The 27,006-nt window shown below is 41.5% G+C and overlaps 1 pseudogene; it reads left to right on the plus strand.

The window, feature by feature from the left end:
- The first annotated feature begins 20,939 nt into the window (after nucleotides 1-20,939).
- On the plus strand, nucleotides 20,940-26,992 carry LOC131217523 (PI-PLC X domain-containing protein At5g67130-like; annotated as a pseudogene).
- The last annotated feature ends 14 nt before the right edge of the window (nucleotides 26,993-27,006 follow it).

The following is a 27,006-nucleotide window of genomic DNA, read 5'->3' on the forward strand; positions in this document are numbered from 1 at the left end:
AACTCCTTGTCACCTGCAGCTATGGAAGAGTCTGGTTGTTGTTTTAAAACACCGTCCCAGAGTGGGAGTGAGTGATCAACTCAGTGGGTGCTATTAGACTTAAGTTATAACAAGCATTAGTTATAATAAGAATTTAATGAAAAGCAATCATTCATAAATACCTAACTAATCTTATTAATGCACATGCATGGTAGATGATATGATGTATGCCTTTGCCACAACTCTCCCTCAAGCGATTCCGTCTAACGATCACGTATGTCAACACTCCCTCAGAGCGACCTCGATTGCCGAGTCGCCAACCTAACTAGTGTCGTGGAATGATGATGTTGTTTTAATTAATTTCATTCATCCAGCAGATTTGGGAATCTGATTCACCCCACATATCAAATGCCCTGAACGAGTTGTGAGGCCAAGACCCCCCAATGTGTGAGGCTAAGACCCCGCGATCCTTGATCCTGTAGAGTTCCCCGTCCCCGACTTCAAGCACACGGGGAGTGCTGAGAGAAAAGGGATCGCTCGCGGTCACTACGGGGAGGCGCGTCACCCCAGCGTACGCCGACAGCTCAGACACAGTGTCCAATTCCACCATGCCCGGCTCACAAGACTGGATTAATATTCCATCCGGTACAATGGGCTACAATGGTGATAAGGTGTTTCAGATTCCATACATAAATGAGCAAACATGGTTAACAACCAGGGTTGGACAGTAAATAGGCTAGACCGCACGAGTCAGGCGAGCACATGATGGACGACATCGAGCACAAGAGGCACATGTAGTCGAACTACTGCCGCCACGCGCACCTGCCCAAATCCATGGGTTTAGACTAGGGTAGCCCTACCAATGGGGCTACCATCTCTCCTCAAGTTTCCTAACCAATCCAAGGATTTGAGAATGACTTTTAATATGCCAACCATGAAAGATATCATCTAGTATACAGTATCATGTTCACATACATCTCAACATATGATTTAAACACTCCTAGCAAGCAAACTACAACATCATAAATAAGGTGCATGTGAGTGGTGTGGATTTGGGAGGAAGTCAAGCACTTCCTACACCTCAAGGGATCAATTATACAAGACCAATGAATCATACACACTAGGATACAACACATATGAGAGAAAAAGAAATCAAACAAACATGAGCATGTAATCATCCATACACTAGATCATGAGAGGCAAGATTTAACAATAAGGAGAACTAAACATGTCATACCATACAATCCAACAGGCATTCCTAAGTTCCTTTAGATTCTTCCATACAACATACCAAGTAAACAAAATCATTAAACTCCAACTATAATTGGTGCTAGGCCACCTAAGGATAATAGTCTGCCCCTATGGATCGTTGAGATCTTGGAAACGACCTAGGAGGGTGGATTTGGGGTCGATCGGCCGGAATCCCTAAAGCACACATTTGCATGTTAGAAATGCATGCCAATCCTTTCTTAACATAAGGGTTTTAAGAAAAAGGATGAAGGATCTTACTTAGACGATTCTTGTGGTTGTGGTGTAGGGTTTTCCTTTGTAGAAGGGATAGGGAGTTGCAAGATTGAGTTCCCTTGGGCCCACCTCGATCCATGGTCCACCCTTGCTCTCTTCACTCTCTCTTTCTCTCCTTGCTCTCTCTCTCTCTTCTCCCTTTACTCTCTCCCTCTTTCTCTCTTCTCCCTCATCTAGGGCAAAATCGTATGGGGAGAGGGGGTGCCCAAATGAGCACCTTTTATAATGCCAGATTTGGCACAAATGGCCCCAAGTGCTAGGTTTTTGCTATACTAGACCTATGAGAGGGTCTTTCTAAGCTCTAGGGCCCATTATGGGGTGTAAAAGTCGACACCCACCGTTGGATAATTGACCCTAATGATGATTTACGTATGTATATGATCGGCCTGCCATTTGAATGCGCCAATCGACAGATATGATTAAAAGTTTATTCAACAGTCACTGAAAGTCGATCAGGGCCGCGGCTATACTGATATGAGTAGAAAAATATTCTTACTCCACGGGTAAAGTTTGGTTGCAAACCGACGATTCGAAATCCTCAACTTTGCATAAGAGTGGACGACTTAATTCACTTAACTTCTAACTCCTTCCTTTAGGGTATTTGCACTTCTTATGCACTCGTCCTTTGACTCAAGTTGAACGGTTTTGGACAGTACTCAGGTCTGACTCTCACGATGGCCGTCAAACCCAATAAGATGGACATTACTTTATAATTTTGTAACTAGTGGCCCACCAACGAGCGGTCTAGAGCTTGTTCAGAAAATCGGAGCATTTTTTGAATGAATTAGGTATTGAGATTTCTCGTAGGTGATGATTAGGGTTTGGATTAACTATGTTCATAGTGTGGCCTATTTATAACTAGTGAAAGTAGAGATTTAGTCATGATTACTCTAAGCCGTTGGTTTTAGGCTAAAAGAGTAACGGGGTTGATTTGGTATATTATTCAAGATCTGAGCCTTATCTGACTCTGCCCCAATTAGATCTTTAATTTAGTCATGCTTGCCTTGATTAGTTAGCGAATGGTCGGTTAGATTTGGGTCCTCTGGCCTTAAGTTTCAATGAATTCCCACAATGGCCCTTTAGGACTCCTCATTGGCTTTGGGGCCGACCCAACACCCCCCCTAGCCACCAAATTTGGTGTGTAGGTACCTTATGGCCCAATGAGGGGCCACATAAAATTTAGAAACAAACGGATGAACGGATATGGGGTCCGAGTAAACGATTCCACCCTTTAAATGGTCCTGTGGGGGCCATTCTAGTGATTGGAGCGGTGCTGGTGGCCCTCTGGCCATGAAACTTATAGGATAAATGTTCTATGGCCCGATGAAGGGCCATACAAAATTTGGAGACGATCGGATATGGGGTTTAGTCGTACGGTTCCAATTTCTTATCAACGGTCACCGTGCCACGATCGAGACCCAGATTTTGTGGGCGGGCGTAGAAAAATACATTAGACATTTACCTTAAATTTGAAAGAAATTCGATGACTTAAATGCCTGAAATCCCAGTTTTATTTACCAGTGCCAGATTCCAATTCTGGCATTGGTGGGGTGCATTTGGCAAGTGCATATTCCAATTCTGGGTGTCCATTGGGTCCGTGGTCCGTAATGGACCACAAGCCCAGTGAGATCTTCAGTTCCCTAAATTTTTAGATTTTTCTGACCCTCCTCGGTCGCTGGGTGGCCCACACGGGTTGTCGTTAAGTGTAAACGGGCCATTTGGCTTGACTTCGGTTAGATCTTTGGGTCCAATGTGAGTGAATCATGGGGCTAAACTTGATGTTCAATTGATCGGGCGAATTCATTGGCTTCCCACGGTTGATTAAACGGACTTGTGCGATTCTTTACTAGTTCCACCCGAGTTTAAACTATCATTGAGTGCTAATGGTCATTAAGTGATGTTATAAGTTAATTAATAAAAAAAAATTCAAGGATTTTTGAAAATCCAAAACAGTGAAAATCCAGGATGTTACAATTTCAATCAGTTCACGGTAAATTTTATTAACTTCGCGATTAATTCCATGTATTTTGCGGTGAATTCCAACGAATCCCCCTCACTTTATGGTCAATTCCATGCATTTCGCCGTCAATTCCCTTCACTTCAAGGTCAATTCCATGCATTTCGCGGTGAATTCCCTTTACTTCATGATCAATTCCATTCATGTCGCGGTCAATTCCCTTCACTTCACGGTCAATTCCCTTCACTTCGCGGTCAATTCCATGCATTTCGCGATCAATTCTGACGAATTCCCTTCACTTCACGGTCAATTCCATGCATTTCACGGTCAATCCCCTTCACTTTTCGATCAATTCCATGCATTTCACGGTCAATCCCCTTCACTTCACAGTCAATTCAATGCATTTCACGGTCAATTCCCTTCACTTCACGGTCATTTCCATTCATTTCACAGTTAATCCCCTTCACTTCACGGTCAATTTCATGCATTTCACGGTCAATTCCCTTCACCTCACGGTCAATTCATGCATTTCACGGTCAATTTCGGCAATTCCCCCCTCACTTCACGGTCAATTCCCCTTACTTCACGATCAATTCAATGCATTTCACGGTCAATTCGCTTCACTTCATGGTCATTTCCATGCATTTCATGGTCAATTCCCTTTACTTCACAGTCAATTTCATGCTTTTCATGGTCAATTCCCTTCACTTCACGGTCAATTCCATGCATTTAATGGTCAATTCCGACGATTCCCCTTCACTTCATGGTCAATTACATGCATTTCAAGGTCAATTCCGACGATTCCCCTTCACTTCACGGTCAATTACATGCATTTCACGGTCAATTCCCTTCACTTCATGGTCAATTCCCTTCACTTCATGGTCAATTCCATGCATTTTATGGTTAAATCCCTTCACTTCACGGTCATTTCCATTCATTTCACTGTCAATCCCCTTCACTTCATGGTCAATTCCCTTCACTCATAGTCAATTCCATGAATTTCACCATCAATTCTGGCAATTCCCCTTTAGTTCACGGTCAATTCCATGCATTTCACAGTCAATTCCCTTTACTTCACGGTCAATTCAATGCATTTCACGGTCAATTCACTTCACTTCATAGTCATTTCCATGCATTTCATGGTCAATTCCCTTCACTTCATGGTCAATTCCATGCATTTCACGGTCAAATCCCTTCACTTCACGGTCATTTCCATTCATTTCACTGTCAATCCCCTTCACTTCATGGTCAATTCCCTTCACTCATAGTCAATTCCATGAATTTCACCGTCAATTCTGGCAATTCCCCTTTAGTTCACGGTCAATTCCATGCATTTCACAGTTAATTCCCTTTACTTCACGGTCAATTCAATGCGTTTCACGGTCAATTCACTTCACTTCATAGTCATTTCCATGCATTTCATGGTCAATTCCCTTCACTTCATGGTCAATTCCATGCATTTCACGGTCAATTCCGCTGATTCCCCTTCACTTCATGGTCAATTCCATGCATTTCACGGTCAATTCCCTTTACTTCACAGTCAATTCAATGCATTTCACGAACAATTCCCTTCACTTCACGGTCATTTCCATTCATTTCATGGTCAATCCCCTTCACTTCACGGTCAATTCCATGTATTTCACGGTCAATTCCCTTTACGTCACGGTCAATGCAATGCATTTCACGGTCAATTCGCTTCACTTCACCGTCATTTCCATGTATTTCACAGTCAATTCCCTTCACTTCACGGTCAATTCCATGCTTTTCATGGTCAATTCCCTTCACTTCACGGTCAATTCCATGCATATCACGGTCAATTCAATGCATTTCACAGTCAATTCCCTTCACTTCACGGTCAATTCCATGCATTTCCCAGTCAATTCCCTTCACTTCACAGTCAATTCTATGCATTTCATAGTTAATTCCCTTCACTTCCCAGACAATTCCATGCATTTCACAATTAATTCCATGCATTTCATGGTCAATTCCCTTCACTTCACGGTCAATTCCATGCATTTCACGGTCAATTCCCTTCACTTCACGGTCAATTTCATGCATTTCATGATTAATTCCATGCATTTCACGGTTAATTCCCTTCACTTCACAGTCAATTCCATGCATTTCACGGTCAATTCCCTTCACTTTACGGTCATTTCCATTCACTTCACAGCCAATTCCATTCACTTCACGATTTTTTTTCCACACGCACACACACCAATGCACACTCACGCCGTAGTGGGATTTCATCACCTATGGGTACTCGAACCCCTGACCAAGTGTTGAAACTCCAAAGAGTCTACCACCGGAGCAAGAGCAAGGACCCGACGATTAATCCCGACGATTTCCCTTCACTTCACGGTTAATTCCATGCATTTCACAGTTATTTCCCTTCACTTCACTGTCATTTCCATTCATTTCATGGTCAACTCCCTTCACTTCACAGTCAATTTCATGCATTTCACGGTCAATCCCAACGATTCCCCTTCACTTCACGGTCAATTCGATGCATTTCACAGTCAATTCCCTTCACTTTATGGTAATTTTCATTTACTTCATAGTCAATTCCCTTCACTTCAAGGTCAAGTCCCTTCACTTCACGGTTAATCCCGATAATTTCCCTTCACTTCACGGTTAATTCCATGCATTTCACGGTTAATTCCCTTCACTTCACGGTCATTTTCATTCATTTCACGGTCAACTCCCTTCACTTCACAGTCAATTTCATGCAATTCAGAGTCAATCCCGGCGATTCCCCTTAACTTCACGGTCAATTCCATGCATTTCACGGTCAATTCCCTTCACTTCACGATCATTTCCATTCACTTCACAGCCAATTCCCTTCACTTCGCGGGCAATTCCATGCATTTCACGGTCAATCCCGGCGATTCTCCTTCACTTCACGGTCAATTCCATGCATTTCACGGTCAATTCCCTTTACTTCACGGTCAATTCTATGTATTTCACGGTCAATCCCGGCAATTCCCGTTCACTTCACAGTTAATTTAATGCATTGAGTGTAAGGGAGTGAATGGAGTGAAATGCATGGAATTGACCATAAAGTGAAGGGAATTGACCGTGAAATGAATTGAATTGACTGTGAAGTGAAGGGGAATCGCCGGAATTGACCGTGAAATGCATGGAATTGACCTTGAAATGAAGGATATTGATCGTGAAATGCACGGAATTGACCGTGAAATGAAGCGAATTGACCGTGAAGTGAAGCGAACTGTCCGTGAAATGGGTGGAAATGACCGTGAAGTGAAGGGAATTGACCGTGAAATGCATGGAAATGACCGTGAATCAACACGGAATCGCCGGGAATGACCGTGAAATGCATGGAAATGACCGTGAAGTGAAGCGATTTAACCGTGAAGTGAAGGGAATTAATCGTGAAATGCACGGAAATGACCGTGAATCAACACGGAATTGCCAAAAATGGCCGTGAAATGCATGGAAATGACCGTGAAGTGAAGCGAATTGACCATGAAATGCATGGAAATGACCGTGAAGTGCAGGGAATTGACCGTGAAATGTGTGGAAATGACCGTGAATCAACACGGAATCGCTGGGAATGACCGTGAAGTGAAGTGAATTGATCATGAAATGTGTGGAAATGACCGTGAAGTAAAGGGAATTGACTGTGAAATGCGTGGAAATGACTGTGAATCAACACGGAATCGCAGGGAATGACCGTGAAGTGAAACGAATTGACTGTGAAATGTGTGGAAATGACCATGAAGTAAAGGGAATTGACTGTGAAATGTGTGGAAATGACCATGAATCAACACGGATTCGCCAGGAATGACCGTTAAATGCATGGAAATGACCGTGAAGTAAATTGACCGTGAAATGCATGGAAATGATCGTGAATCAACACGGAATCGCCGGAAATGACCGTGAAATGCATGGAAATGACTGTAAAGTGAAGCGAATTGACCATGAAATGCATGGAAATGACCATGAAGTAAAGGGAATTGACCATGAAATGCGTGGAAATGACCGTGAATCAACACGGAATCACCGGGAATTACCGTGAAATGCATGGAAATGACCGTGAAGTGAAGCGAATTGACCATGAAGTGAAGGGAATTGACCGTAAGTGAAGGGAATTGACCGTGAAATGCATAGAAATGATCGTGAATCAACACGGAATCGCTGGGAATGACCGTAAAGTGCATGGAAATGACCGTGAAGTGAAGCAAATTGACCGCGTAATGCGTGGAAATGACCATGAAGTGAAGGGAATTGACCGTGAAATGTGTGGAAATGACCGTGAGTCAACACGGAATCGACAGGAATGACCGTGAAATGCATAGAAATGGCCGTGAAGTGAAGCGAATTGACTGTGAAGTGAAGGGAATTGACCGTGAAATGCATGGAATTGACCGTGAAGTCAAGCGAATTGACCGTGAAATGAATGGAATTGATCGTGAAGTGAAGCGAATTGACTGTGAAAGTGAAGGGAATTGGCCGTGAAATGCATGGAATTGAACGTGAAATGAAATGAATGAAATTGACCACGAACTGATTGAAATTGGCCACGAAGTGAATGAAATGAATTTTCGATTATCGACATGATGGAATCTTAGAAAATAAGTAGGTTGGTTAGCTAAAGTAGCATCTCCTACCCCCAAATCCTATATGGTACGTTAAGTAACTCATTCCGGTTTAAGAGATATGTTTATTAAATGAATAAAGAATGAAATGAAAAAAAAGATAGAATTTTTTTTTTTTATGCTTATATATACATATTTATAAATATAAATATATATTAGAGAAAAATGTAGGAGAGAAAAAGTTCTCCTTGTAAAAAAAAAAAAAATGTACAAAGGTGAAACAGCGACCCAATCGACCGAGTCAGTGGGACAGCAAGTCGGGGTGGACCGGGTTTGGACCCGGTCGACCGGGTCAGGCTGGTTTTTTTTTTTTTCCTGTTGTAATTCTATCGCTGTTTATGGCTTCCATTATGATGTATGTGTTATATCCAAACCATTCATCTATTTGGCCATCTCGTATTAAGGCTTGAGACAAAAAATAAGTCAGATCTATCTATCAAGTGGACCACACCGTAAAAGGCAGTGGAGGATTGAACTTCTACCATTGAAATCCTTTCATGGGTCATAGAAGTTTTGGATCATTATGAAATTTGTTTTTCCTCTTCATCCAGGTCTCCGTGACCTTATGAATAGATTGGATGGAAAATATATGTTATGGTGGGCCTACAAAATTTTTAACGGTGAAAATCAATTTTCCCACTGCTCGTTGTGGTGTGGTCCATTGATCTTTGGGTATGAATTTTCTTTTTTTTTTTGATAATGCTCCGAAATGATCTCGAAATATGGATAAACGTTGTAGATATAATAAATACATAACTGTGGGTCCCATGTAACTTTGATATCTTTTGAACCGTTCGTACAACTCGGAGTTCGAGGAGCGTAAGCGCTCGTCTTCGAGCACCAGGCGATCTGCCTCTGGAAGGAAAGCAGGGGCATTGAAATGGGGCCGTACGGCTGGGGATTATTCTTGGAAGGTAAAAAGCAAGTGGGCTTTAAAAGGATGTGGGCCATATACTGGTGGTACGGTTGAAATTTCTCTTAAAGAAAGAAGTGATTAAAGGAGAGAATTTTTTTTTTTATACTCTCATATATATACATTTATATAAATATAAATATGTATTCGAGAAAAACTGGAGGTAGAATAAAGTTCACCATGTTAAAAAATAATAAAAAAAGCAATCCGTATATATATTGATCATTGGCTATGGCCATAGCTACGGTAATAATTCGTAGCCGTGCGAAGCCCCTGCTTTTTCACACCACTTTCCTGCCGTACAGCTGGGGCTTATTCTGGTGATGTAAAAAGAAGTGCGTTAAGAAAGGTTAGTGGCACGTAAATGGGTCGTACAGTAGGAAATTTCTCCTAGAATAACCTAAACTTGTTCCACAAAACAACGGGCATGATTGTTAAAATATTACAATTTTTTTTTCCACAATCCACGTTGAGGCCCATGACATAAAAGGTTCCGATCATTGAAACGTGGCTCCAGACCCAACAGCTACAGTGACGATGTATCCTACAACATTACGTCTTGATGTACCGCAATAAAATTTCTTTTCGTTTTAGCGCGCGTCCACGTGGCATCATTTCGTCTGTTTGCTAATAAAACCAGTTTAAAAAAGCAGCAGCTCTCCCTTCCAGGATCAGTAAAAGCCGGTAGGACAGAAAGGGACGCGGATTGCGTACTACCCTTGCCCGTCCTTAGCTCCGAACGGGCAGGTCTGTGGGCGGGTCCACCGTATCTGTACATCCAAACCATTGATCCCTTTTCTCATATTATTTTAAGCCATGAACACAAAAATAAGGCAAATCCAACGCTCAAGTGGACCAAGGAGCATATAATTTCTTAATTTTTCAATACATTTAGGAGTCATTTGGATGCCTAGAAGTTTTATTAGTTGACAAGCGTGTACAGACAATCTCACCTAAAGGTGGTGTTTCGACAGAAAATATCACCTGTAAGTGAGTTATGAGCTGGAAGTCACTGATAACTATTTTTTAGTGCATTTGAAATCCTAAGCAAAAGAAGTGATTTCACTTCTATACAACTTATACCTGAAACTCACTCTCAAGTGTAATGTCTTTCTAGCATACGTTCTTTTCATTTTCAGCCGCATGATATATTATGCCTGCCTCTCATAGGTTAATTTAAAACTTTTAAAATCAATCTATTTGTCACTCCAATCGCCCAGTTACTTTTAAATGTACACAAGATATGTTTTCATCATATGCTTTTGCATTATCTTGCTTAAACATGTGTCTCCACTCCTCAAGCTTTATTCTGAATTCCTTCACATTGCTACAATTTGGCTAATTAAAAAAGGTCAGTCATTATAATGCACACAACATTACAGCCATATTTTTTGGATTTTGTTGAATAATAATAAGATTCTTTGAAAGATATTGACAAGAGAGTAAAGAGCACAGAAAAAAATAAAAATAATCATATAATACATGAGAATCGTCTCACAATCATATCTTTCAATAAAAGCAGTGAGAAAACTCATTAGAAATGGAAGCTAAAATAGTAAAACAAACATAACAGAAGAGTTGGATAGATTTTCAATTTAGACAAATTTAAAACACTTTTAAGAAAAAAAATTAGTGGTTAAAAATAGAGAAAGAATGTGCACAATGCAACACAAGTACACGGCACATGATATATACCATTAGACTATAATTCCAACTAAAAATTATAAAAACATATGCTCATTATGAAGATTTACAAAAAGGTTCTGTTCTGTTATCATTTCTTACTCAAAAATTTTAGATTTCATAGTAATAGGTTGAATCGGTCCTTACCTGCTAGTTTGATTGAAATTTTGAATTTTCTGCTTCTTTGTATTTAATGATTTATTGTGAATTTTGTTTGAAAATTTATCTCCTTAGTCTACCATATAAATTTTCAATTTTCCTCTCTAAATTAGAGGTTCACTTATATGAGAAGAAATCAATTTTTTGATATATGATCTTATTTTCAGAAGTAATATGGTGTTAAAGAATCTACTAATGCTATTTAATGAAAATTCTAATACTAATATCTAATTAGGTTGTTGTTGACATGTGTAATTTTTAATCTGATCACAATTTATTTGTGTGTTTTATGAGAGTTGAGAGACACGAGCCATCTAAATTCTACTACTAATATTTAATTAGTTTAGTTTTTATATATGCTTTTGTTTTTAGAAATAACGTAATTTTGTCCTATCGTGACATTGCAAAACCTATGGACAGAGTGAATTGGTCACACGCATATCTGTGGGCCCTACACAGCTTCCCATTATCGTGACATTGCAAAACCTATGGACAGAGTGAATTGGTCACACGCATATCTGTGGGCCCTACACAGCTTCCCATTACAGGAACCAGGCAATCTGCGTCCACTTTCCCTAGAAGCACATAGTCTGTGTCAACATGTCACATGTCCGAGCCCCCGTAAGAGGAGACGAGCGGTCATTATCTTGCAGACGTGCGCATCTAGTATTTGAAACCTGGCAGGTGAGGCGGTGGATCCAAACCGTCTATGCAGTGGTTAGTGCTTGGATGGCCTAATGTTGAAAAACACTTAAACCGGACAATTCTGCCCATGAAGATAGGCCCACTAGTTGGAAGGCAAAAATCCATCTCCATCCATCCACGTGTCATTCACTTGGCTAGAATTATATGACTATAGCTTTTGGGGGTATGGCTTATCTAAGGTAAGGCTTCATAGATAAATGGTCCAGATCTTGTACACGTATGCAACGTGCATACGTGCATCGATATCATGATTGATAACTTGGATACTTTCAATTGGTGGAAGGGAGCTCTCTGATTGCTCAGGAGTCGGGACTTCCCATCGGAGGGTTAGATTTCATCCACCCAGTAGAAATTATTATCATCATTATTATTATTTTTCCTTTTTATTGCCTGAGCCATCCAAAATGGTCCCAACCATGTTAGCGGTTCTCATTACCGAACAATGGTCGCAACGACTCAATGTAGACAATTGGTCTTTTTTTTTTTTTCAGGCCGGGGGCGTGCACTACGGTTTGCATTTGCAACTTCTTACCAGATTGTGGCAACTTATCCAACGTACACGTAGCATGTGGTCACCAATCTGCACCGTCCAAATTACGGGCTTCATTGTGGATGGGCCATTGACCAAAAGCCACATTGATAAACGAGGCTGGATCCAATAGTATGTTTGCTAAGTTAAGCTCAACGTACAAGTCAATGTGTGGTGCCCACCATGATGTATGCATGACATCCAATCCATCCATTATGTGCGGGCCCTCGTGTTGTTATTAGAAAATAAATACCAGGCGGATCAAAAACTCAAGTAGGCCCTGCCACAGGAACAGTTGGAATGAGAATACCTAACATTAGAAACCTTTTAGATTGTTTGTGGGGGCATACTTTATTATTTACATGTCATCTAATCCATTCACAAGATACATCCCACAAGGATGAATTGATACAGAGAAAATCAGACCAGTCCAAAATCCAGGTGGACCTCACCACTGGATTTTAATGGTTTAGGCATGATTTTCATGATATGTCCCATCTGATTTTTTGGGAGGCAAGGATGACCCAAGAAGACACTGATGATAGACGGATTGGGTGTCATGCACCCATCATAGGGGGCCCAATACAACACATTGTAAGTTAAGCTTAACCTCCAAAGCTTTGCACATCCAATTTTTGGCAATCAAGCGGACGGTTAGTTCCGCAGTACAGAGTCAAGGGACAAAATTGGATGGTCAAAATAATCCGACTGGTAAAATTAAGGCAACCGTGCCATGATCTGGATAGTTGGTGTTGGAATTTTGGCCAGCGGAATCACACAGATTTAGATCTAGGATAATAATTCAATGACACCAAGCACATACAAGAGAACACAGAGATTTAATATGAAAAACTCTTACGGGAAAAAACCACTGCACAAAGCGACAAAATTCTATTATGAAAGCATCAATTACAAAGAGAGAGAACTTACCCGATTCGAACAACTTCAAATCTCACCCTTGCTACACCCTTTGATAACCCTAGAACCCTTTAGAATACTTTTAGGAAGCCTTAGAATTCCTTAGAATATCCTTAGGAACCCCTACTTATAGTTTAGGAAACTTTATTTATGCACCTCCTTTAGAAAAGTCTAGAAACCGCCTCAAATTTACGTAGTTCGCACAAAATCTACACAGAATCTACGTAACCTCGACTAGTTGAAGGAGAGCCTCGACTGGTCGAGCAACCCGCTTGACCGGTCGAGCCATCCCCTCGACTGGTCGAGCATCCCAGACACCCAAAACATGTGCTCGCTGGACTTTGAGTCAAGCAGGCCTCGACCGGTCCAGTAGAATGTTTGAAGATTCATGACATCCTCTGACAACAATCTTCACTATGTCTTCAATCTTTAACCATGTAGCTCATTAACCTTTTCTTTTATCTCCGTATCGCATTATAGCTTCTTGTGCACACTCTGTCCTTCTTTTCTGCTATCGCCAAGTCTAGAAAAGTTGCATAGAACTTAAACTTCTCCGCAGGAACAACCTTGGTGAGCATGTCTGCCGGATCTAATCCACATGCCTAACCACCTTTGCTCCTATCTTCTCAAAAGGAAAGACGTAATCTTCTTATCATCTCACCGCTACTCAATATTGCTTACCGGGGTACTTGCTCACAACACTGATAGCCTGTGAAATAACCGGTCTAATCCAGACCATGGCATACACTGCCAACCGCATTCGAATAAGGCTCATAAGATATCCTGCTTTTCCTTATCTGTTTTGGGACATGTCCTGAGGAAAACTTTGAAGAGAGACACGTAGGGAATGCTTTCTATCTTTACATGGTCCATCACCTCCTTGATCAATGCCTACCTAATGTATTTTGCCTGAGATAACCAAAGCCTACTTTTCTTTCAATCTCAATGCTGAGAACCATCTTTGAGGCCCAGATCCTTCATCTTGAACGTTCCAGTTAACCGAGTCTTCAGTACATTGATTTCAGATATGTTATAAATGACGATTTACATGTAATCAATTTCTGACTCACCATGAAGGAATCAAACGATTGCCTAGGCAACAGGTCATACCATGACCTCCTGCAAAGTTTTTTCTCAACCCCTTTAATTTCGAACCGTTCTAGTTACTTCATGTAAATCTACTCTACTTTCCCTTACAGAAGTGTAGACCCCATATCCATCCTTCCAGCTCAAGATCACATTGGCCAACCAACGCCAATCACGGATCTAATAGACACTTGTTATACCGTCTGCGCGAATATCTCTGAGAAGCCGATCCCTTTTCTTTTAGCATAACCCTTTGCTACCAACCTCGCCCTGTATTTATGCTGTATCTTCCTAAAGATCCACCTGCATCCAACTGCTCTTCAGCCCATTAGAAGCTCCACCTGCATCCAACCGCTCTTCGGCCCATTGGAAGCTCCACCTGCTCCCATATGTCGGTCTGGTACAATGAATCCATCACATCTCCCATAATCACCTTTCACTTCTCAGCACCAGGCTTGCCTAGAGCCATCAGAATAGAAGATGAATCCCCTGCGATATTGGAGTCGTCCATGTACCTCGCCGATATCCTGCGATCATGCCGTGTGATTCTTCTCACAGGTGGCTGCTCCACCTGCTCTGTATCCTTGTCCGTGCGTCTCAGCCTTCCTGCCCTGCCCGCTCATGTGGCCATGCCCAACATGCCACACACGTGCAGACGTGGATTCCGCTACAGCCACTACAGCTCCACCTTTTGAAGTACTCCCGATCAACCTGTACAAGTTACCGAGTCATTGCGCTTTCATGATTACCCGTGCCTTCTCAGATGTCTTAAGAGCACCATCAATACCTGTGTACTTGCATCCTTTTGCCTCAAGTACACCAAGAGAAATCAGATTCTGCTTCAAATCGGGAATATGCCTGACATCAGTCAGGGTACGCTCTAACCTATCAAACATCTTAATACGCACCTACTAATAGCCACAACATTACAGGCAATGTCATTTCCCATAAACACCTGTCCACCATCGCACTTCCTGTAGCTGGTGAACCAACTCCAATGAGGAGTCATGTGAAAAAATGCTCCTATGTCTAGCATCCACTTGCCGCAGTTTTCTCCCTCATGACGTTATAGAGAACCTCATCCGTGAAACATAAACAGATCGATGATAAAGCTTTCTTATCAAGAGTATTTCATTCATCATCAGTCATAGTAAACTTTCACTCCTTAAGAGCACCATCTTCGCCTTGCTTGAATAAGGAAATGATCATCTTGATCTTCTATAATTCAAAATTAATCTTCCCTGAGTACTTCTCAATATCATACCTAGTGCTTGCCATTATTACTAATCCCTCAGATTCAGATCTGTGCCCCAACGATTGCTTTGATACCACTTGTTGGGATTTTGGCCTGCGAAATCACACAGATCTAGATCTAGGATAGCAATTCAATGACACCAAGCACATACAAGAGAACACGCAGATTTAATGTGGAAAATCCTTGTGGAAAAAAACCACGGCACAAAGCGACAAAATTCCACTACGAAAGCATCAATTACAAAGAGAGAGGACTTACTTGATTCGAACAACCTCAAATCTCACCTTTGTTACACCATTTGATAACCCTAGAGCTCTTTAGAATACCTTTAGGAAGCCTTAGAATTATTTAAAATAGCCATAGAGATCCCTATTTATAGTTTAGGAAACTTCATTTATGCACTTCTTTTAGAAAAGTCCAGAAACTGCCTCAAATTTACGCAATTCACACAAAATCCGCGCAGAATCTACGTAACTTCGACTAGTTGAAGGAGAGCCTCGACTTGCGAAGCAACCCGCCCGACCGGTCGAGCCATCCCCTTGACCGGTAGAGCATCCCGGACACCTAAAACATGTGCTCGCTGGACTTTGAGTCGAGTAGGCCTCGACCGGTCTAGTGGACCTCGACTGGTCAAGCTAGCCACTCGACCGGTCAAGCAGAATGTTTGAAGATTCATGACATCCTCTTGACAATAGTTGGATCAAAGTCCATGTATGTAACAGAGAGCTCGTTTATATGCCAGAGGAACGTGATATTTGGGTCTTTGTTGCAGGGAGCTCGTTTACAAAAAGCTTTGTGGGAGCCAACGCGACATGTGTGTGACATCCAGTCCGTCCATCATTTGCAAAATTTCATATTAGTACACAATCCCAAAACTCATGACAACACCCACGCTGAAACATTCGTGGGGCCCTCCACGATACTTATATGCCATCCAACCTGTTGAAAAGGAGAGCCATGCGAGGATGGAGGACAAAACCAAATATCAACCTAATCCAAATCAACGATAGGCCCAGTAAGATTTCATTCGTAGGTAGCCCTATTTCCAGTTCTCTGTGTGGGGTGGGTCTACTTGAGGTTTAGATTGGCATTCTAAATGACGGACGAAGTGGATGTCACTCACACATTACAGTGGACCCCATAGAGGCTTTGTTTTTTTTGTTGCACAGGATCTCTATAAGAAATCTGCGTCTTGATATTTGGGCCACAAAGTTTCCCATGTCTTTCGATCCAAGCCGTCCACGATCTAAGATCCTGACACTCTTATTTAGCCTGTTGAATTCGGCTACTGACCGTTTTCTTTCTAGCAATCCGTTTTATCGGCAGAGGTGGCTAGGAACCGTCTTGTCGGGCTATTCCCAATCCACCATGGACCCACAATTTGGATGGTCGGGATAACCGTACACATGTATGGTAGACGGTAAACGGTGGCAAACATACATGATACAGAGACCGTCATTCCGCGTTCAAATTTGGAAGAGAACAACTTTGATACTTCCGCCTGTTCGGAAGAGGGAGAGAGGGAGAGAGAACGATGAGGGCAGAGAGAAGTATCCATTGGAAACGGAGAAGTATCCGTTGGCGCCTTCCAGCTGGCTGTGACCGTTGCGTTGATATGGGTTTAAAACGGGCGCGGATTAGGTACTTCCCCCGCCTGTTCCGAGCTCGGGACAGGCGGACGATCTGAGGGCAACTGAGGGTCCACCGTGACGTTTGAATTTTATCCACACCGTCCATCCATTTTTCCATATCATTTTAAATTATTAAGACAAAAATGGAGAATATCAAAGGCTTAAATGGACCACAAGGTGGGGATTAAATTCCTACCGTTGAAAAATTCTTGGCCGATGTTGCTCAATCACCTTGGATACAGAGAGGGAAAATCAAAGAAAATGTATTATTTGGTAAGGAAATGGATAGGGAGAAGTATGAGCATGTTCTTGAAGCGTGATCTCTGAAGAAAGACTTGGAAATTATATTAGACGTCTGTTTTACTTTTTCCTCTGGATTTTGTTATATTTTCACATTACATCCCTGAAATTAATAAGTAGTCCAATATATTTGAGAAAATTTTAGAACCAATTCTTTTGGTTAGATCCTGTTTCATTTACCTTCTTTTGGTGATCTTAGAACCAGTTCTAAAACCCAAACCCACCCAACTCCTGGCTGTATGATCGGATTGGTTCTGGACAGGAACCTAACAGCTAGATGAAAAATCAATGATTAGAAAACCCAGAGAAGCTTTTCTAACCTTCTTTCTGAATGATTCACCGTTCAAGTAAACCTATCTCTCGGTGATTGGAATTTCACTAATTGTGTCCCACTTCAGATGGGCCATTTCACCAGTGGAAATCCTTACTGTCTGAATGCTTGGATGCGTGAATCAACGGTTAGAATGGTGTTGTACTTGATGATCATATTCGATCATTTGCATAACCCAATATGGCCAAGTTACAGTGTGGAAATCACAAACGCCAGACAAACCCTACTTAACATATTGGAGTTTTGCAAATGGACATAAGTGTTTTCATAGATCAAGTGAGGAGAAACTGAAGCTTGTATAAATCACACTCACACACACATGGGCACCTGATTGGTTGGTAGGGCTGTCAATCCTCACCATTCAATTGTGAATAGGCCCCATCTAGCTTGGTCATGGATGAGCTTTGTAAATATAGCTTAATTTATTTTACAATATCTGTTTTTCTTATCCATAGGGGACCTTTGTGTATGTACAGCCATTCATCCTCCATGCCCCCTTGGCAAGAGATGGTTAACTGCTTCCAAAGGTGACGGAGTTGCCTACTTAGTCACAATTATGTAGTTGTAATTAGGCAAATCCGACATGGAGGTCATGGAGCCAATATCCCAGTTTTTGGGCTATCCCCTGTCCAGATGGACACTCATATCGGTTCTGATAAATTTGAAGCAAATCTGGGCAAATGCATAAAAACAAAAAAACAAAATCAGGACAACACACTCACCTGTGAGCCACACATCTACATTTGAGTATGGACTGTTGAACTATTTCTTTTCCTTTTCTTTTTGAAAGATGAAGATGGATTCTTAAAGGACAAGCTCACTTGTATATTGACATTGCATTGTATGTTTAACTGCTGATGTATATTTGTTATGGATTTCATTACAATACTCCTGCTAGACTGTTGTTGGGATTTCATTGCAGTACTCTTGCTGGTGTGATCAATAAGAGCAGAGGACTCAAACCCGACCCATTTATCACATGGTTTGGGTTTGGGTTGGTCTTGGTTGAATATAGAAATTACAACTGAGTTTTCACATGAGTAATGTTCCAAATGATCTAATTGCTGCTGACTATCAACTAACAATTACTACCCATATATAGCTAATTCAATCGCATTTGGATCTTGCAATAACCAAGCCAGCCAAACGGCATTGGCCTACTATAGGTTCGAATTTGAAGCTTCAAATGATTGCTACAAGACCTTAGATGTGCTCGCCATGTTTTGTTCTCGAGGTTTGATCTGTTACTATTTCTCATCTTTTATACATTAGTGGAAAGTTTCTATAACTCAAAGTTGTGGTTGTTGAAGTGGAATATTGGTCCATTGGATGTGCCCCATATGGTTCGTGATCTGCACGTTGCTGCAACACATGATTGAAGGCTTGGCGGGCTACAAACGACGACATCCATATTGACTTTCCTCCAATGCTCAGCAATGGAGCTGAAAATCACTAAAAATAGAGCAGGAAAAATATTCAGTAGTCCATTCAGACTAATGAAGCAGAAACAACCTAATTGTAATTAACCTTCCTCAGCATTCATATTGAGGAACCATGCTCCAAATTGCAATTGCATTACTTTCAAGTTGGATTTGAAAAGAATCTTTCTGTAATTTGAGGGCTACTTTCTCATCATGAATACTAGGAAATTGGGATTTCATTACAATACTGTTTTTGTCAAAGGTATTTTGTTTTGCCATTTGTATCCAAATGTGAATTCTTTTCTTGTTTTCGTTGTCATTTTGTCATTTGTCATTTCTTCAGTTCCGTTTCAATTTCTAAAAAAGCATCTTTTAGTTGATGGTTCATAATTACCTTGAATTAGCACCATTTATCCTGCTGAGATTTGTTTTTCCTTTCGTCATGCTCAATAATGTATTTAGACTCAAATTGTCCTTGTAGGGGACCTTTTGGGGGATTGAATTCCATTATGGGGGGAAAAAGCTAATCATTCCTGTAAGCTAAATCTCATCCTGTGCACCCTGTACTAATTTATCTTTACCTTTCATGGTTGCTTAAATGCTCTAGAATTAAGTTTGACAATTGGGCTTCTACCCATGTTTGCATGTGTGGACACATTGGAAGTCATCACACAAACTATTTTAATCCTTGATGTGATAAGGTGTCATTTGATCAGGCATGGTAATATTTCTTTTAGATCCGGATCAAGCTATTTGTCTTCTTGGTTTCTCTCAACAAATTGTAAAGAGAATAAAAGCTTGTTGGTTTTTTTTTTTTGGTAGGTTTTTATAATTTTTTTTTGATACATTGGTTTTTATAATATTAATGCTAACATATTGGCATGTGTGTATGTCTTGCTTTTTAGACATTTGAATCCTGTAATCACGATTGGGGCATTAATCATATTGGCATGTGTGCATGTCTTGCTTTTTAGACATTTGAATCTTGTAATCGCGACTGGGGCATTGATCATTTCATCGTCACTTGGTTTTGTTACTCTTTCCATCAACCCTTATCATTGTTTCCTTGATGGAGAAAATAAAATTTTTCATAAATGTTGGTTGAAAGAAAGGAGCTGAGTTTGTCATTCTTTTCTCACTCGTTTCATAAAGGAGGGGGACATGTTCTAGGGTGAGAAAAACCAACACAATCATAAAAGAAAGGAATGATTTTTGATATGGGTTTTGTTTTTCATTGGATTAATGAACGTTTTTCGACCTTTTCTTTGAGGGCTTTTCTTTGTAGGATCATACCGAAGACTCTCATGTGTAAAGAAGTAAGTAGATATGCCTTTCTTCTCTTGCTTCTTTCAACTATTCTCATTTTCTTATGCTGCTGAAAGATGTTCTTTAATGGCAGATTACAAGAGAAATAGAAGGAGAGGTGAAACCAGTGGCCAGCATGCATCAAAGGAAGGCAAAGATGTCCCACCATTCTGACGCTTTCATCGCATTACTAGGTTCTATTCTTCTTCTCTCAATAACCCATTTAATTAGATTCCTGAAGCCATCAAGTTTTCTTATTTCCTTTCCTATTTTAGGTGGGTATAGAACCTTAGAAGAGCTCTTGGAAGTCATCACCTAGGCTCAGCTAGGAATCCATAATAAACCCATAAGCAATCTCTACTAACAGAAAATTACATACACACAACATAGAAATACTTGTATCTTGAAGATGGGATATCTTTATGTATGTGTAGGTGGGTCTTCTTAGATAGAAGATATGATTTACATGCTCGCTACTGTATAATGTTTATGAACAAGATGTCCATCTTAACAAATATATAATTATTTTTGCAAAAAGAAAAAAGTGAACGAAAAAAAAGATATGGTTATTTTTTTTATTGCTGCTATTTATACTCTGAATCATTGCAGAAGGATGTTAGCGGGGTGATGCCTAACATGTACGACTTTAACAATGACATTTGGTTGTGCCACTCCTTTGGAGGCTAATGCTACAATTTGATAGCATTCGTAAGTCGCAGCTGATTCCTTTTTATATAAATCTAATGAAATGATTGAATTCTGATTAACCTATCTGATTAACAACAACCTGCTATTAATGTGCTGAAAGAAATTCAAGTGTTCCTTGATGCCAACCTTTTGGAGATCATTACAATCTTCATAGAAGATTATGTCACATCACCTCAAGGCCTAACTAAGGTATTCAATGTCGCCGACCTTAGGAAATTTTGGTTTATAGTATCCGGGATGCCTAAAAATGGGCATGATTGGCCCCTCATCGATGATATGATTAGTAAGAACTAGCGTTTGTTGGTATTCACCTCTCAAAATCAGCCAAGGAGGCTTCTGAAGGCATCGCCTATGAGTGGAGATACATTGTAGAAAACCAATGTAAGCCCTGTTTTCTCTCGTTTCATAAATGTATATCCCATGCAGATCTTGCAGTGGAACTATCATAGATAGACGGATGAATTTTTTTTTTTTTAAATTTTTTTTAATGTAGAAATTTAGTACATGCTTTGCTAAGCCCACATGCATCCATCACTGATATTTGAGCCATGCATAACATGGGCCCTGCCGGGTAGATGATGTGGCTTGAGAATCAGGCTTGTACACTCATTGGGTAGGCCATGTGCTTTAGTTGAATGTGGACTCCTAGTAATTCTTTTAAAATGTTCATTGTTCTTTTTTTAAATGTGTGTTCCACCTAACGAGTGAATTGGCATAATTTTCGGGCCTGGCTATTTATTAGCGTGGACCACTTGATGCATGCTTTAATGCTTTCCTGAGGTTGGCGAATGCAGCCTCATGAAGAGGTCTGTACTATTAATGAAATTCAGTAAAAATATAAAATTTATGTGTTTTCTCGTTGAATCAATTTGCTTTTGGAGATAAAATGAAATTGATATAAAATACATCAAAATAGGAAGCATTATCCAATTTAAATTTCTGATGCATAGGAGTATAAACATGTGAAGCTATCACTGATTCTCTTTTTATTGGTTTTGGTGATTGGGCTGAAACTGTAGATGGTGATAGTTGGATGGAGGCGAGTTCTTATCCTAATCGTGCGGAATCATCTCCCATGAACACAACAACGAGATCCCTTGTTTTAGAGAACTATTTCCCTGACAATCCTAATTTAGCGTCAGCTTGTAAGGATAACTCAGGTCCATTTACTAGCATGACTGGTACATGTCATGAAGCAGTAGGAAAATGATGGCCCAACTTCATTGTTGTCGATTTCTACAAGGTAATGCATGAGATCTCACTTTCATTAAAGATGGAAATGGAAACATGATAAAGAATTGTGTTTCTTTTATATGCATTTGGGTCTTTGTTCATAGATTTTTTTTTTAATTTTTTTTTTAAAAATTCTTTAGTACATGTGCCTATTTGTATGTGGATCTTGTGTTGTAGAGAAGCGATGGAGGGGGAGCCCCACAAGCCTCACCAGATAATCCTAGCCATCCGTTTTTTCTTTCTTTCTTTCTTTTTGGACTTTTGACTATAAAAACATGTATGCTTTGGGATGAGTCACTGTCTGCCTAGTTGGTTTCATTTGTTGTTGAAATGCACACTGAAACCGAGTTTTAAGAACCTTGCTTCTAACTGAGGGGAAACAGTATAAAAACAATAGACTTGGTCTGTCTTGATACATGTAAGAGTATTTTAGAAGTTTCAATGTTTTTTGTTGACTCCTGACTCACTTTATAATTTATACTACCAGATGTATTGTAGATTGTTTTTTTTCTCTCCATTTTACTCTTTGAATGCAGTGGTTATTAATCATTGGTTATTTTCCTAGACCCATTCCAGATAGTAAATCACTGTCTTATATAAGCCCCGTATCCTATACCATACCGTTCCGTAGACTTCTGCAGTCTTCCCGGTCGAATTCCGGCAACCTTCGACCCTTAACCGGTATTTGCGCGAGACCCTGATTCACATGCCGTCAACCCGAGTTGACTCAACCCAAGACCTTTACCATAGCGACCACGCCGTCGCCGCGGTTCCAATGCCGCGACTCACTAGCCGAGGCGATACCCTGGTCGGGAGATGTGGGCCAGCCTTCAGTGCGAGGAAAACGCCGCGCGTTGCAAAACTCGAGAGAATCTCTATGACTTGTCACATTAATCAATCTCATCATATCAAGTACTTGTTAAGTACACATCAACACCCTTTCCCAAGCAAGCCCCAAAAGTCAAAAAGTTCTTACAAGCCCATACCTTTCTTACACCAAAAACTCCAAAAGTCAAAAATCTCTTACACACCCATCACTCACCACATCCATCAGTCCATCACCCATCACTCTGTCTCCCTTTACAAGTCTCTCTCTCTCATTTTCAAACTCACCTCCCAAGCAACCCAAGAGCACCATCCGTCCCAATCCTCTCTAACTCTTCCAAGCCACAAGTGTGACCCACCTTTCCCACCCTTTCATCTCCCATCTCAACCATCCAAACCTCATCTCCTCCGTTGGAATCAAAGCTAAGGAGCTAAGGAAGCCAAGGGAGCAAGAAGATCAAGCGGTGGGTGTGTCATAGGCTAGATTTTCATGTGTTTATGATGGGCCAAGTGAGGCCAACTGATTAATGGTTTGGATCTCACTTTGGACCCTAGGATGTGGCCGATGGCCCACTTGGATCATCATGATCATTCCATGGTGGGGCCATTCTCCATGGACCCCATCATGATGTTTATTTTTCTTGCATACTTAGGGTCATTTAGACTGTCTATTTTAGTGGAGAAGGGATCTCCACCGTTGGATTTCGATTTAATGGGCCCACATGAAATGGGACCCACTTGATTTATGTTGTAGATCATGGAAGGGAGGGCCCATAGTGCCGAGGTCCCTCCATCATGCGTGTCTCACTCTCTATCTCTCTCTCCCTCTCTATTTCATTTTTTTTCTATGTGATCATAACATGGTTGTATGGCCCACTTGGATAGACCCCACCCTGAAACATGTATTTTATTCAAACCATCTTCAAGTGGAGCCCACCTTATATGTATTGTACCCACACCACTTAAGCATGTGGTGGCCCACCTGAGCAGGGCCCACCTTAGATATGTGTGTGCCTAGACCGTCCAGCGTCCCTGACGCTGGACGCTGTAATAAAAAAAAATATATCACTTTGATTTAGAACTTGAAGCGGACAGCTCACACAGGCCCCACCACTAATCCATTGATCTGATCCATGCCATCCATCTCATTCCCTGGATCATTTTAGGCGTGGAGCCGAAAAATGAAGTTGATCTGAGCATCTGGTGGGCCATAGCATAGGAAACCGTGGTGGTTACTGTTGAAAAATCGCCTATTGTTACTATTCACCAAAGTATATTCAATATTGGGCTCGTTTAGTTTGTATTAAGCCATGAGACTCGACGGTTGGGTCGGATTCATCTGATACGGGCCCCACTGAGGAAAAACCTTAGAAATCCCAAAAAAATAAAAATAAAAATTCATAAGCAGCAGTTGCTGCTGTTCTCAGAAGGCGGCAGGCAACGCCTGCGTACCCCCGGGCGGACAGGCGGACAGGCACCGCCCACGGCTCTTCATGTGGGCCCCACCTTGATGTTTATTTATCATCCAACCCGTTCACGAGGTGGGCCACTCCCAGCAGTGGGCCCCCTCCAAATTTCAGCTCCATCCACAACTCAGGTGGCTCACATTGCAGGAAATAGTAATATTAAATTTCTACCGTTGAAACTATTTTGTGGGCCACAAAAGTTTTGGATCAAGATGAAATTTGTGTTTTTCCTTTCACTCAGGTCTGTGTGACCTTATCAACAGGTTAGATGGCAAGAAAACATTATGGTGGGCCACACACGTGGAACCCACCATTATTGTATGTGATGCCACACTGTCCACGGCTGTGGATGGTGGAACCCACCATGACGTATCCGTTTTATTCACACCGTCCAGCGGACGGTGGAGCCCACGGTGGTGCATGTGTTCTATCCACACTGTCCAATGACAGTGGGACCCACCATGATGCATGTGCTGCATCCCATCCACCCAACCATTTTAAATACTCATTTTATATCAGGGGTTAGAGAATGAGCCAGATCCATAGTCCAAGTGGACCCCACCTTGGCATGTTGTAAGGCCCATTAGATGTATTGTGGCCCATGGGTTAAGGCCCATTAGATGTATTAGGGGCCTATGGGTTAAGGCCCATTAAGATGTATTGGGGCCTATGGGTTGAGGCCCATTTGATGTACATATGGGGCCCAATTGGTGTGGCCCATTCGATACACCTAAGACCCATGAGATTAGGCCCATTTGATGAATTCTAAGGCCCACGGGTTATGGCCCATTGCAATGTACATAAGGCCCATTGGTGCGGCCCATTGATGTGGCCCACTTGATGAATATAAGGCCCATGTGATTTGGCCCATTTGATGTAATTAAGGCCCAATGGGATGTACCTAAGGTCCATTGCAATGTGTGATACCAATATGGTTTATGTAATGATGTTTTTGACAGTCGTGCCTTGGGAGCAATGTTGGTTTGACGTCCACATTGCAAGTATAATGTTAGTTAAATGTCCACATTACGACCCTTCCTAGGGCCCATTGATAGACCTGTACTCATTGTGTGTAAGCCGTCTAGGCCATCTGCGTTGTAAGGATAATGCATTGCTTCATAACACGATTAGTATAGTTCTATGGTTTATGATCATACACATTATATGTATGCTTGATATGAGAAGTGACTGGTCATAGCATATGCCTTCTGGCAGATTGTTTAGGGACTCCTGGATAGGTGGTGTTTCCCTACATGAGCACATGATACGCGCAGGATTGCTGCATGACTAGACTGTGTGATTCATGCATTCACATTGTGTGACATGGTTACCGTAAGCCCTAGCGATATCAGGGCCGTAGCCTCCACAGGCGTATCGTGGTTGGCAGGATTAGATACCAAAAATCTTGTTCTACATGGGATGCTATAGATATCCTTAGGTGAAAGTCCCTAAACCCTTACGGTACCAAGAGGTTGCTCCAACATTTAGACCAAGTGGGTGCATGAGCGCCGAGTGCCGATTACTAGATGGTTGCGCTTTCCACTGTATCGGGGTCGGTTGGAAGGGGGTGCGGCCTTACCCACCCGAGAGGAGGGGGCAAAGCTAGGCTGAGTCTGACCAGCTCGAGGAATGAGTTCGTTATTGAAGAGCTGAGCCCGATATTGGCAGCGGATAGTGAGGTCTTTTTCACTCACCTTATTGCACGCGGTGGGGCGGCAATCTGGCTTGGAGTGTACTAGACCCCAGTGATATGCCAGATTTGAGCTATATTGATATGTGGACTTAGATGAGGATTTATATGCTTGAGTTGCATTTAACATTACATGGTCTTGGTATGGCCGACATCATTCATGGTTTGCACCGCATGGCCTTGGTATGACTAATGGCATTCTTGGCTTTCATCAGCATGTTCCGCATTACTCTGATACTGCATAACTGCATTACCACCTTGAGCACACACTTTCACCACCCTCTAAGTTTTCTATAAGCTTATGTACGACCGTTGCGTGCAGGTGATGTTGGATCACAGCAGTGCTGAGGCTTGAGCACGTGGCAGATTATTTTGAAGCTTTTGGTCATTCATCATTATATTTCCCTTTATGCTCATTGTACTTGTAAAGTTTTTGATCATAGTGGAAATGTGATGGAGTTTTTGGTTGTTGTTTATGGGTTATGCCTTTGGTTATGCTTATTACGAATCAAACTGGTGTTGAAAATCCTCCTCGTAGCATCCCAGGATTGGAACCTGGCGAATGGGCGCTAGGAGCCGAGAATGGGGTTCTACGGAGGCCGTTGGCACCGGATTCGGCGATCGAAAATTTTGTGAGCCCGGTTTCCGAGTTTGGGGCGTGACATCTTATGTCTAACTTTTCAATCATTTCCTATTGGTTCCAAAGGCAGGAGAAAGCTTTTCTTATATTTTCTGAGTTGAGCATTTCTGCTGGCTAGGCTGATGCTAGGCC

The sequence above is a fragment of the Magnolia sinica genome, chromosome 10 (assembly GCF_029962835.1).
Source record: "Magnolia sinica isolate HGM2019 chromosome 10, MsV1, whole genome shotgun sequence".
Taxonomy (NCBI): Eukaryota; Viridiplantae; Streptophyta; class Magnoliopsida; order Magnoliales; family Magnoliaceae; genus Magnolia; species Magnolia sinica.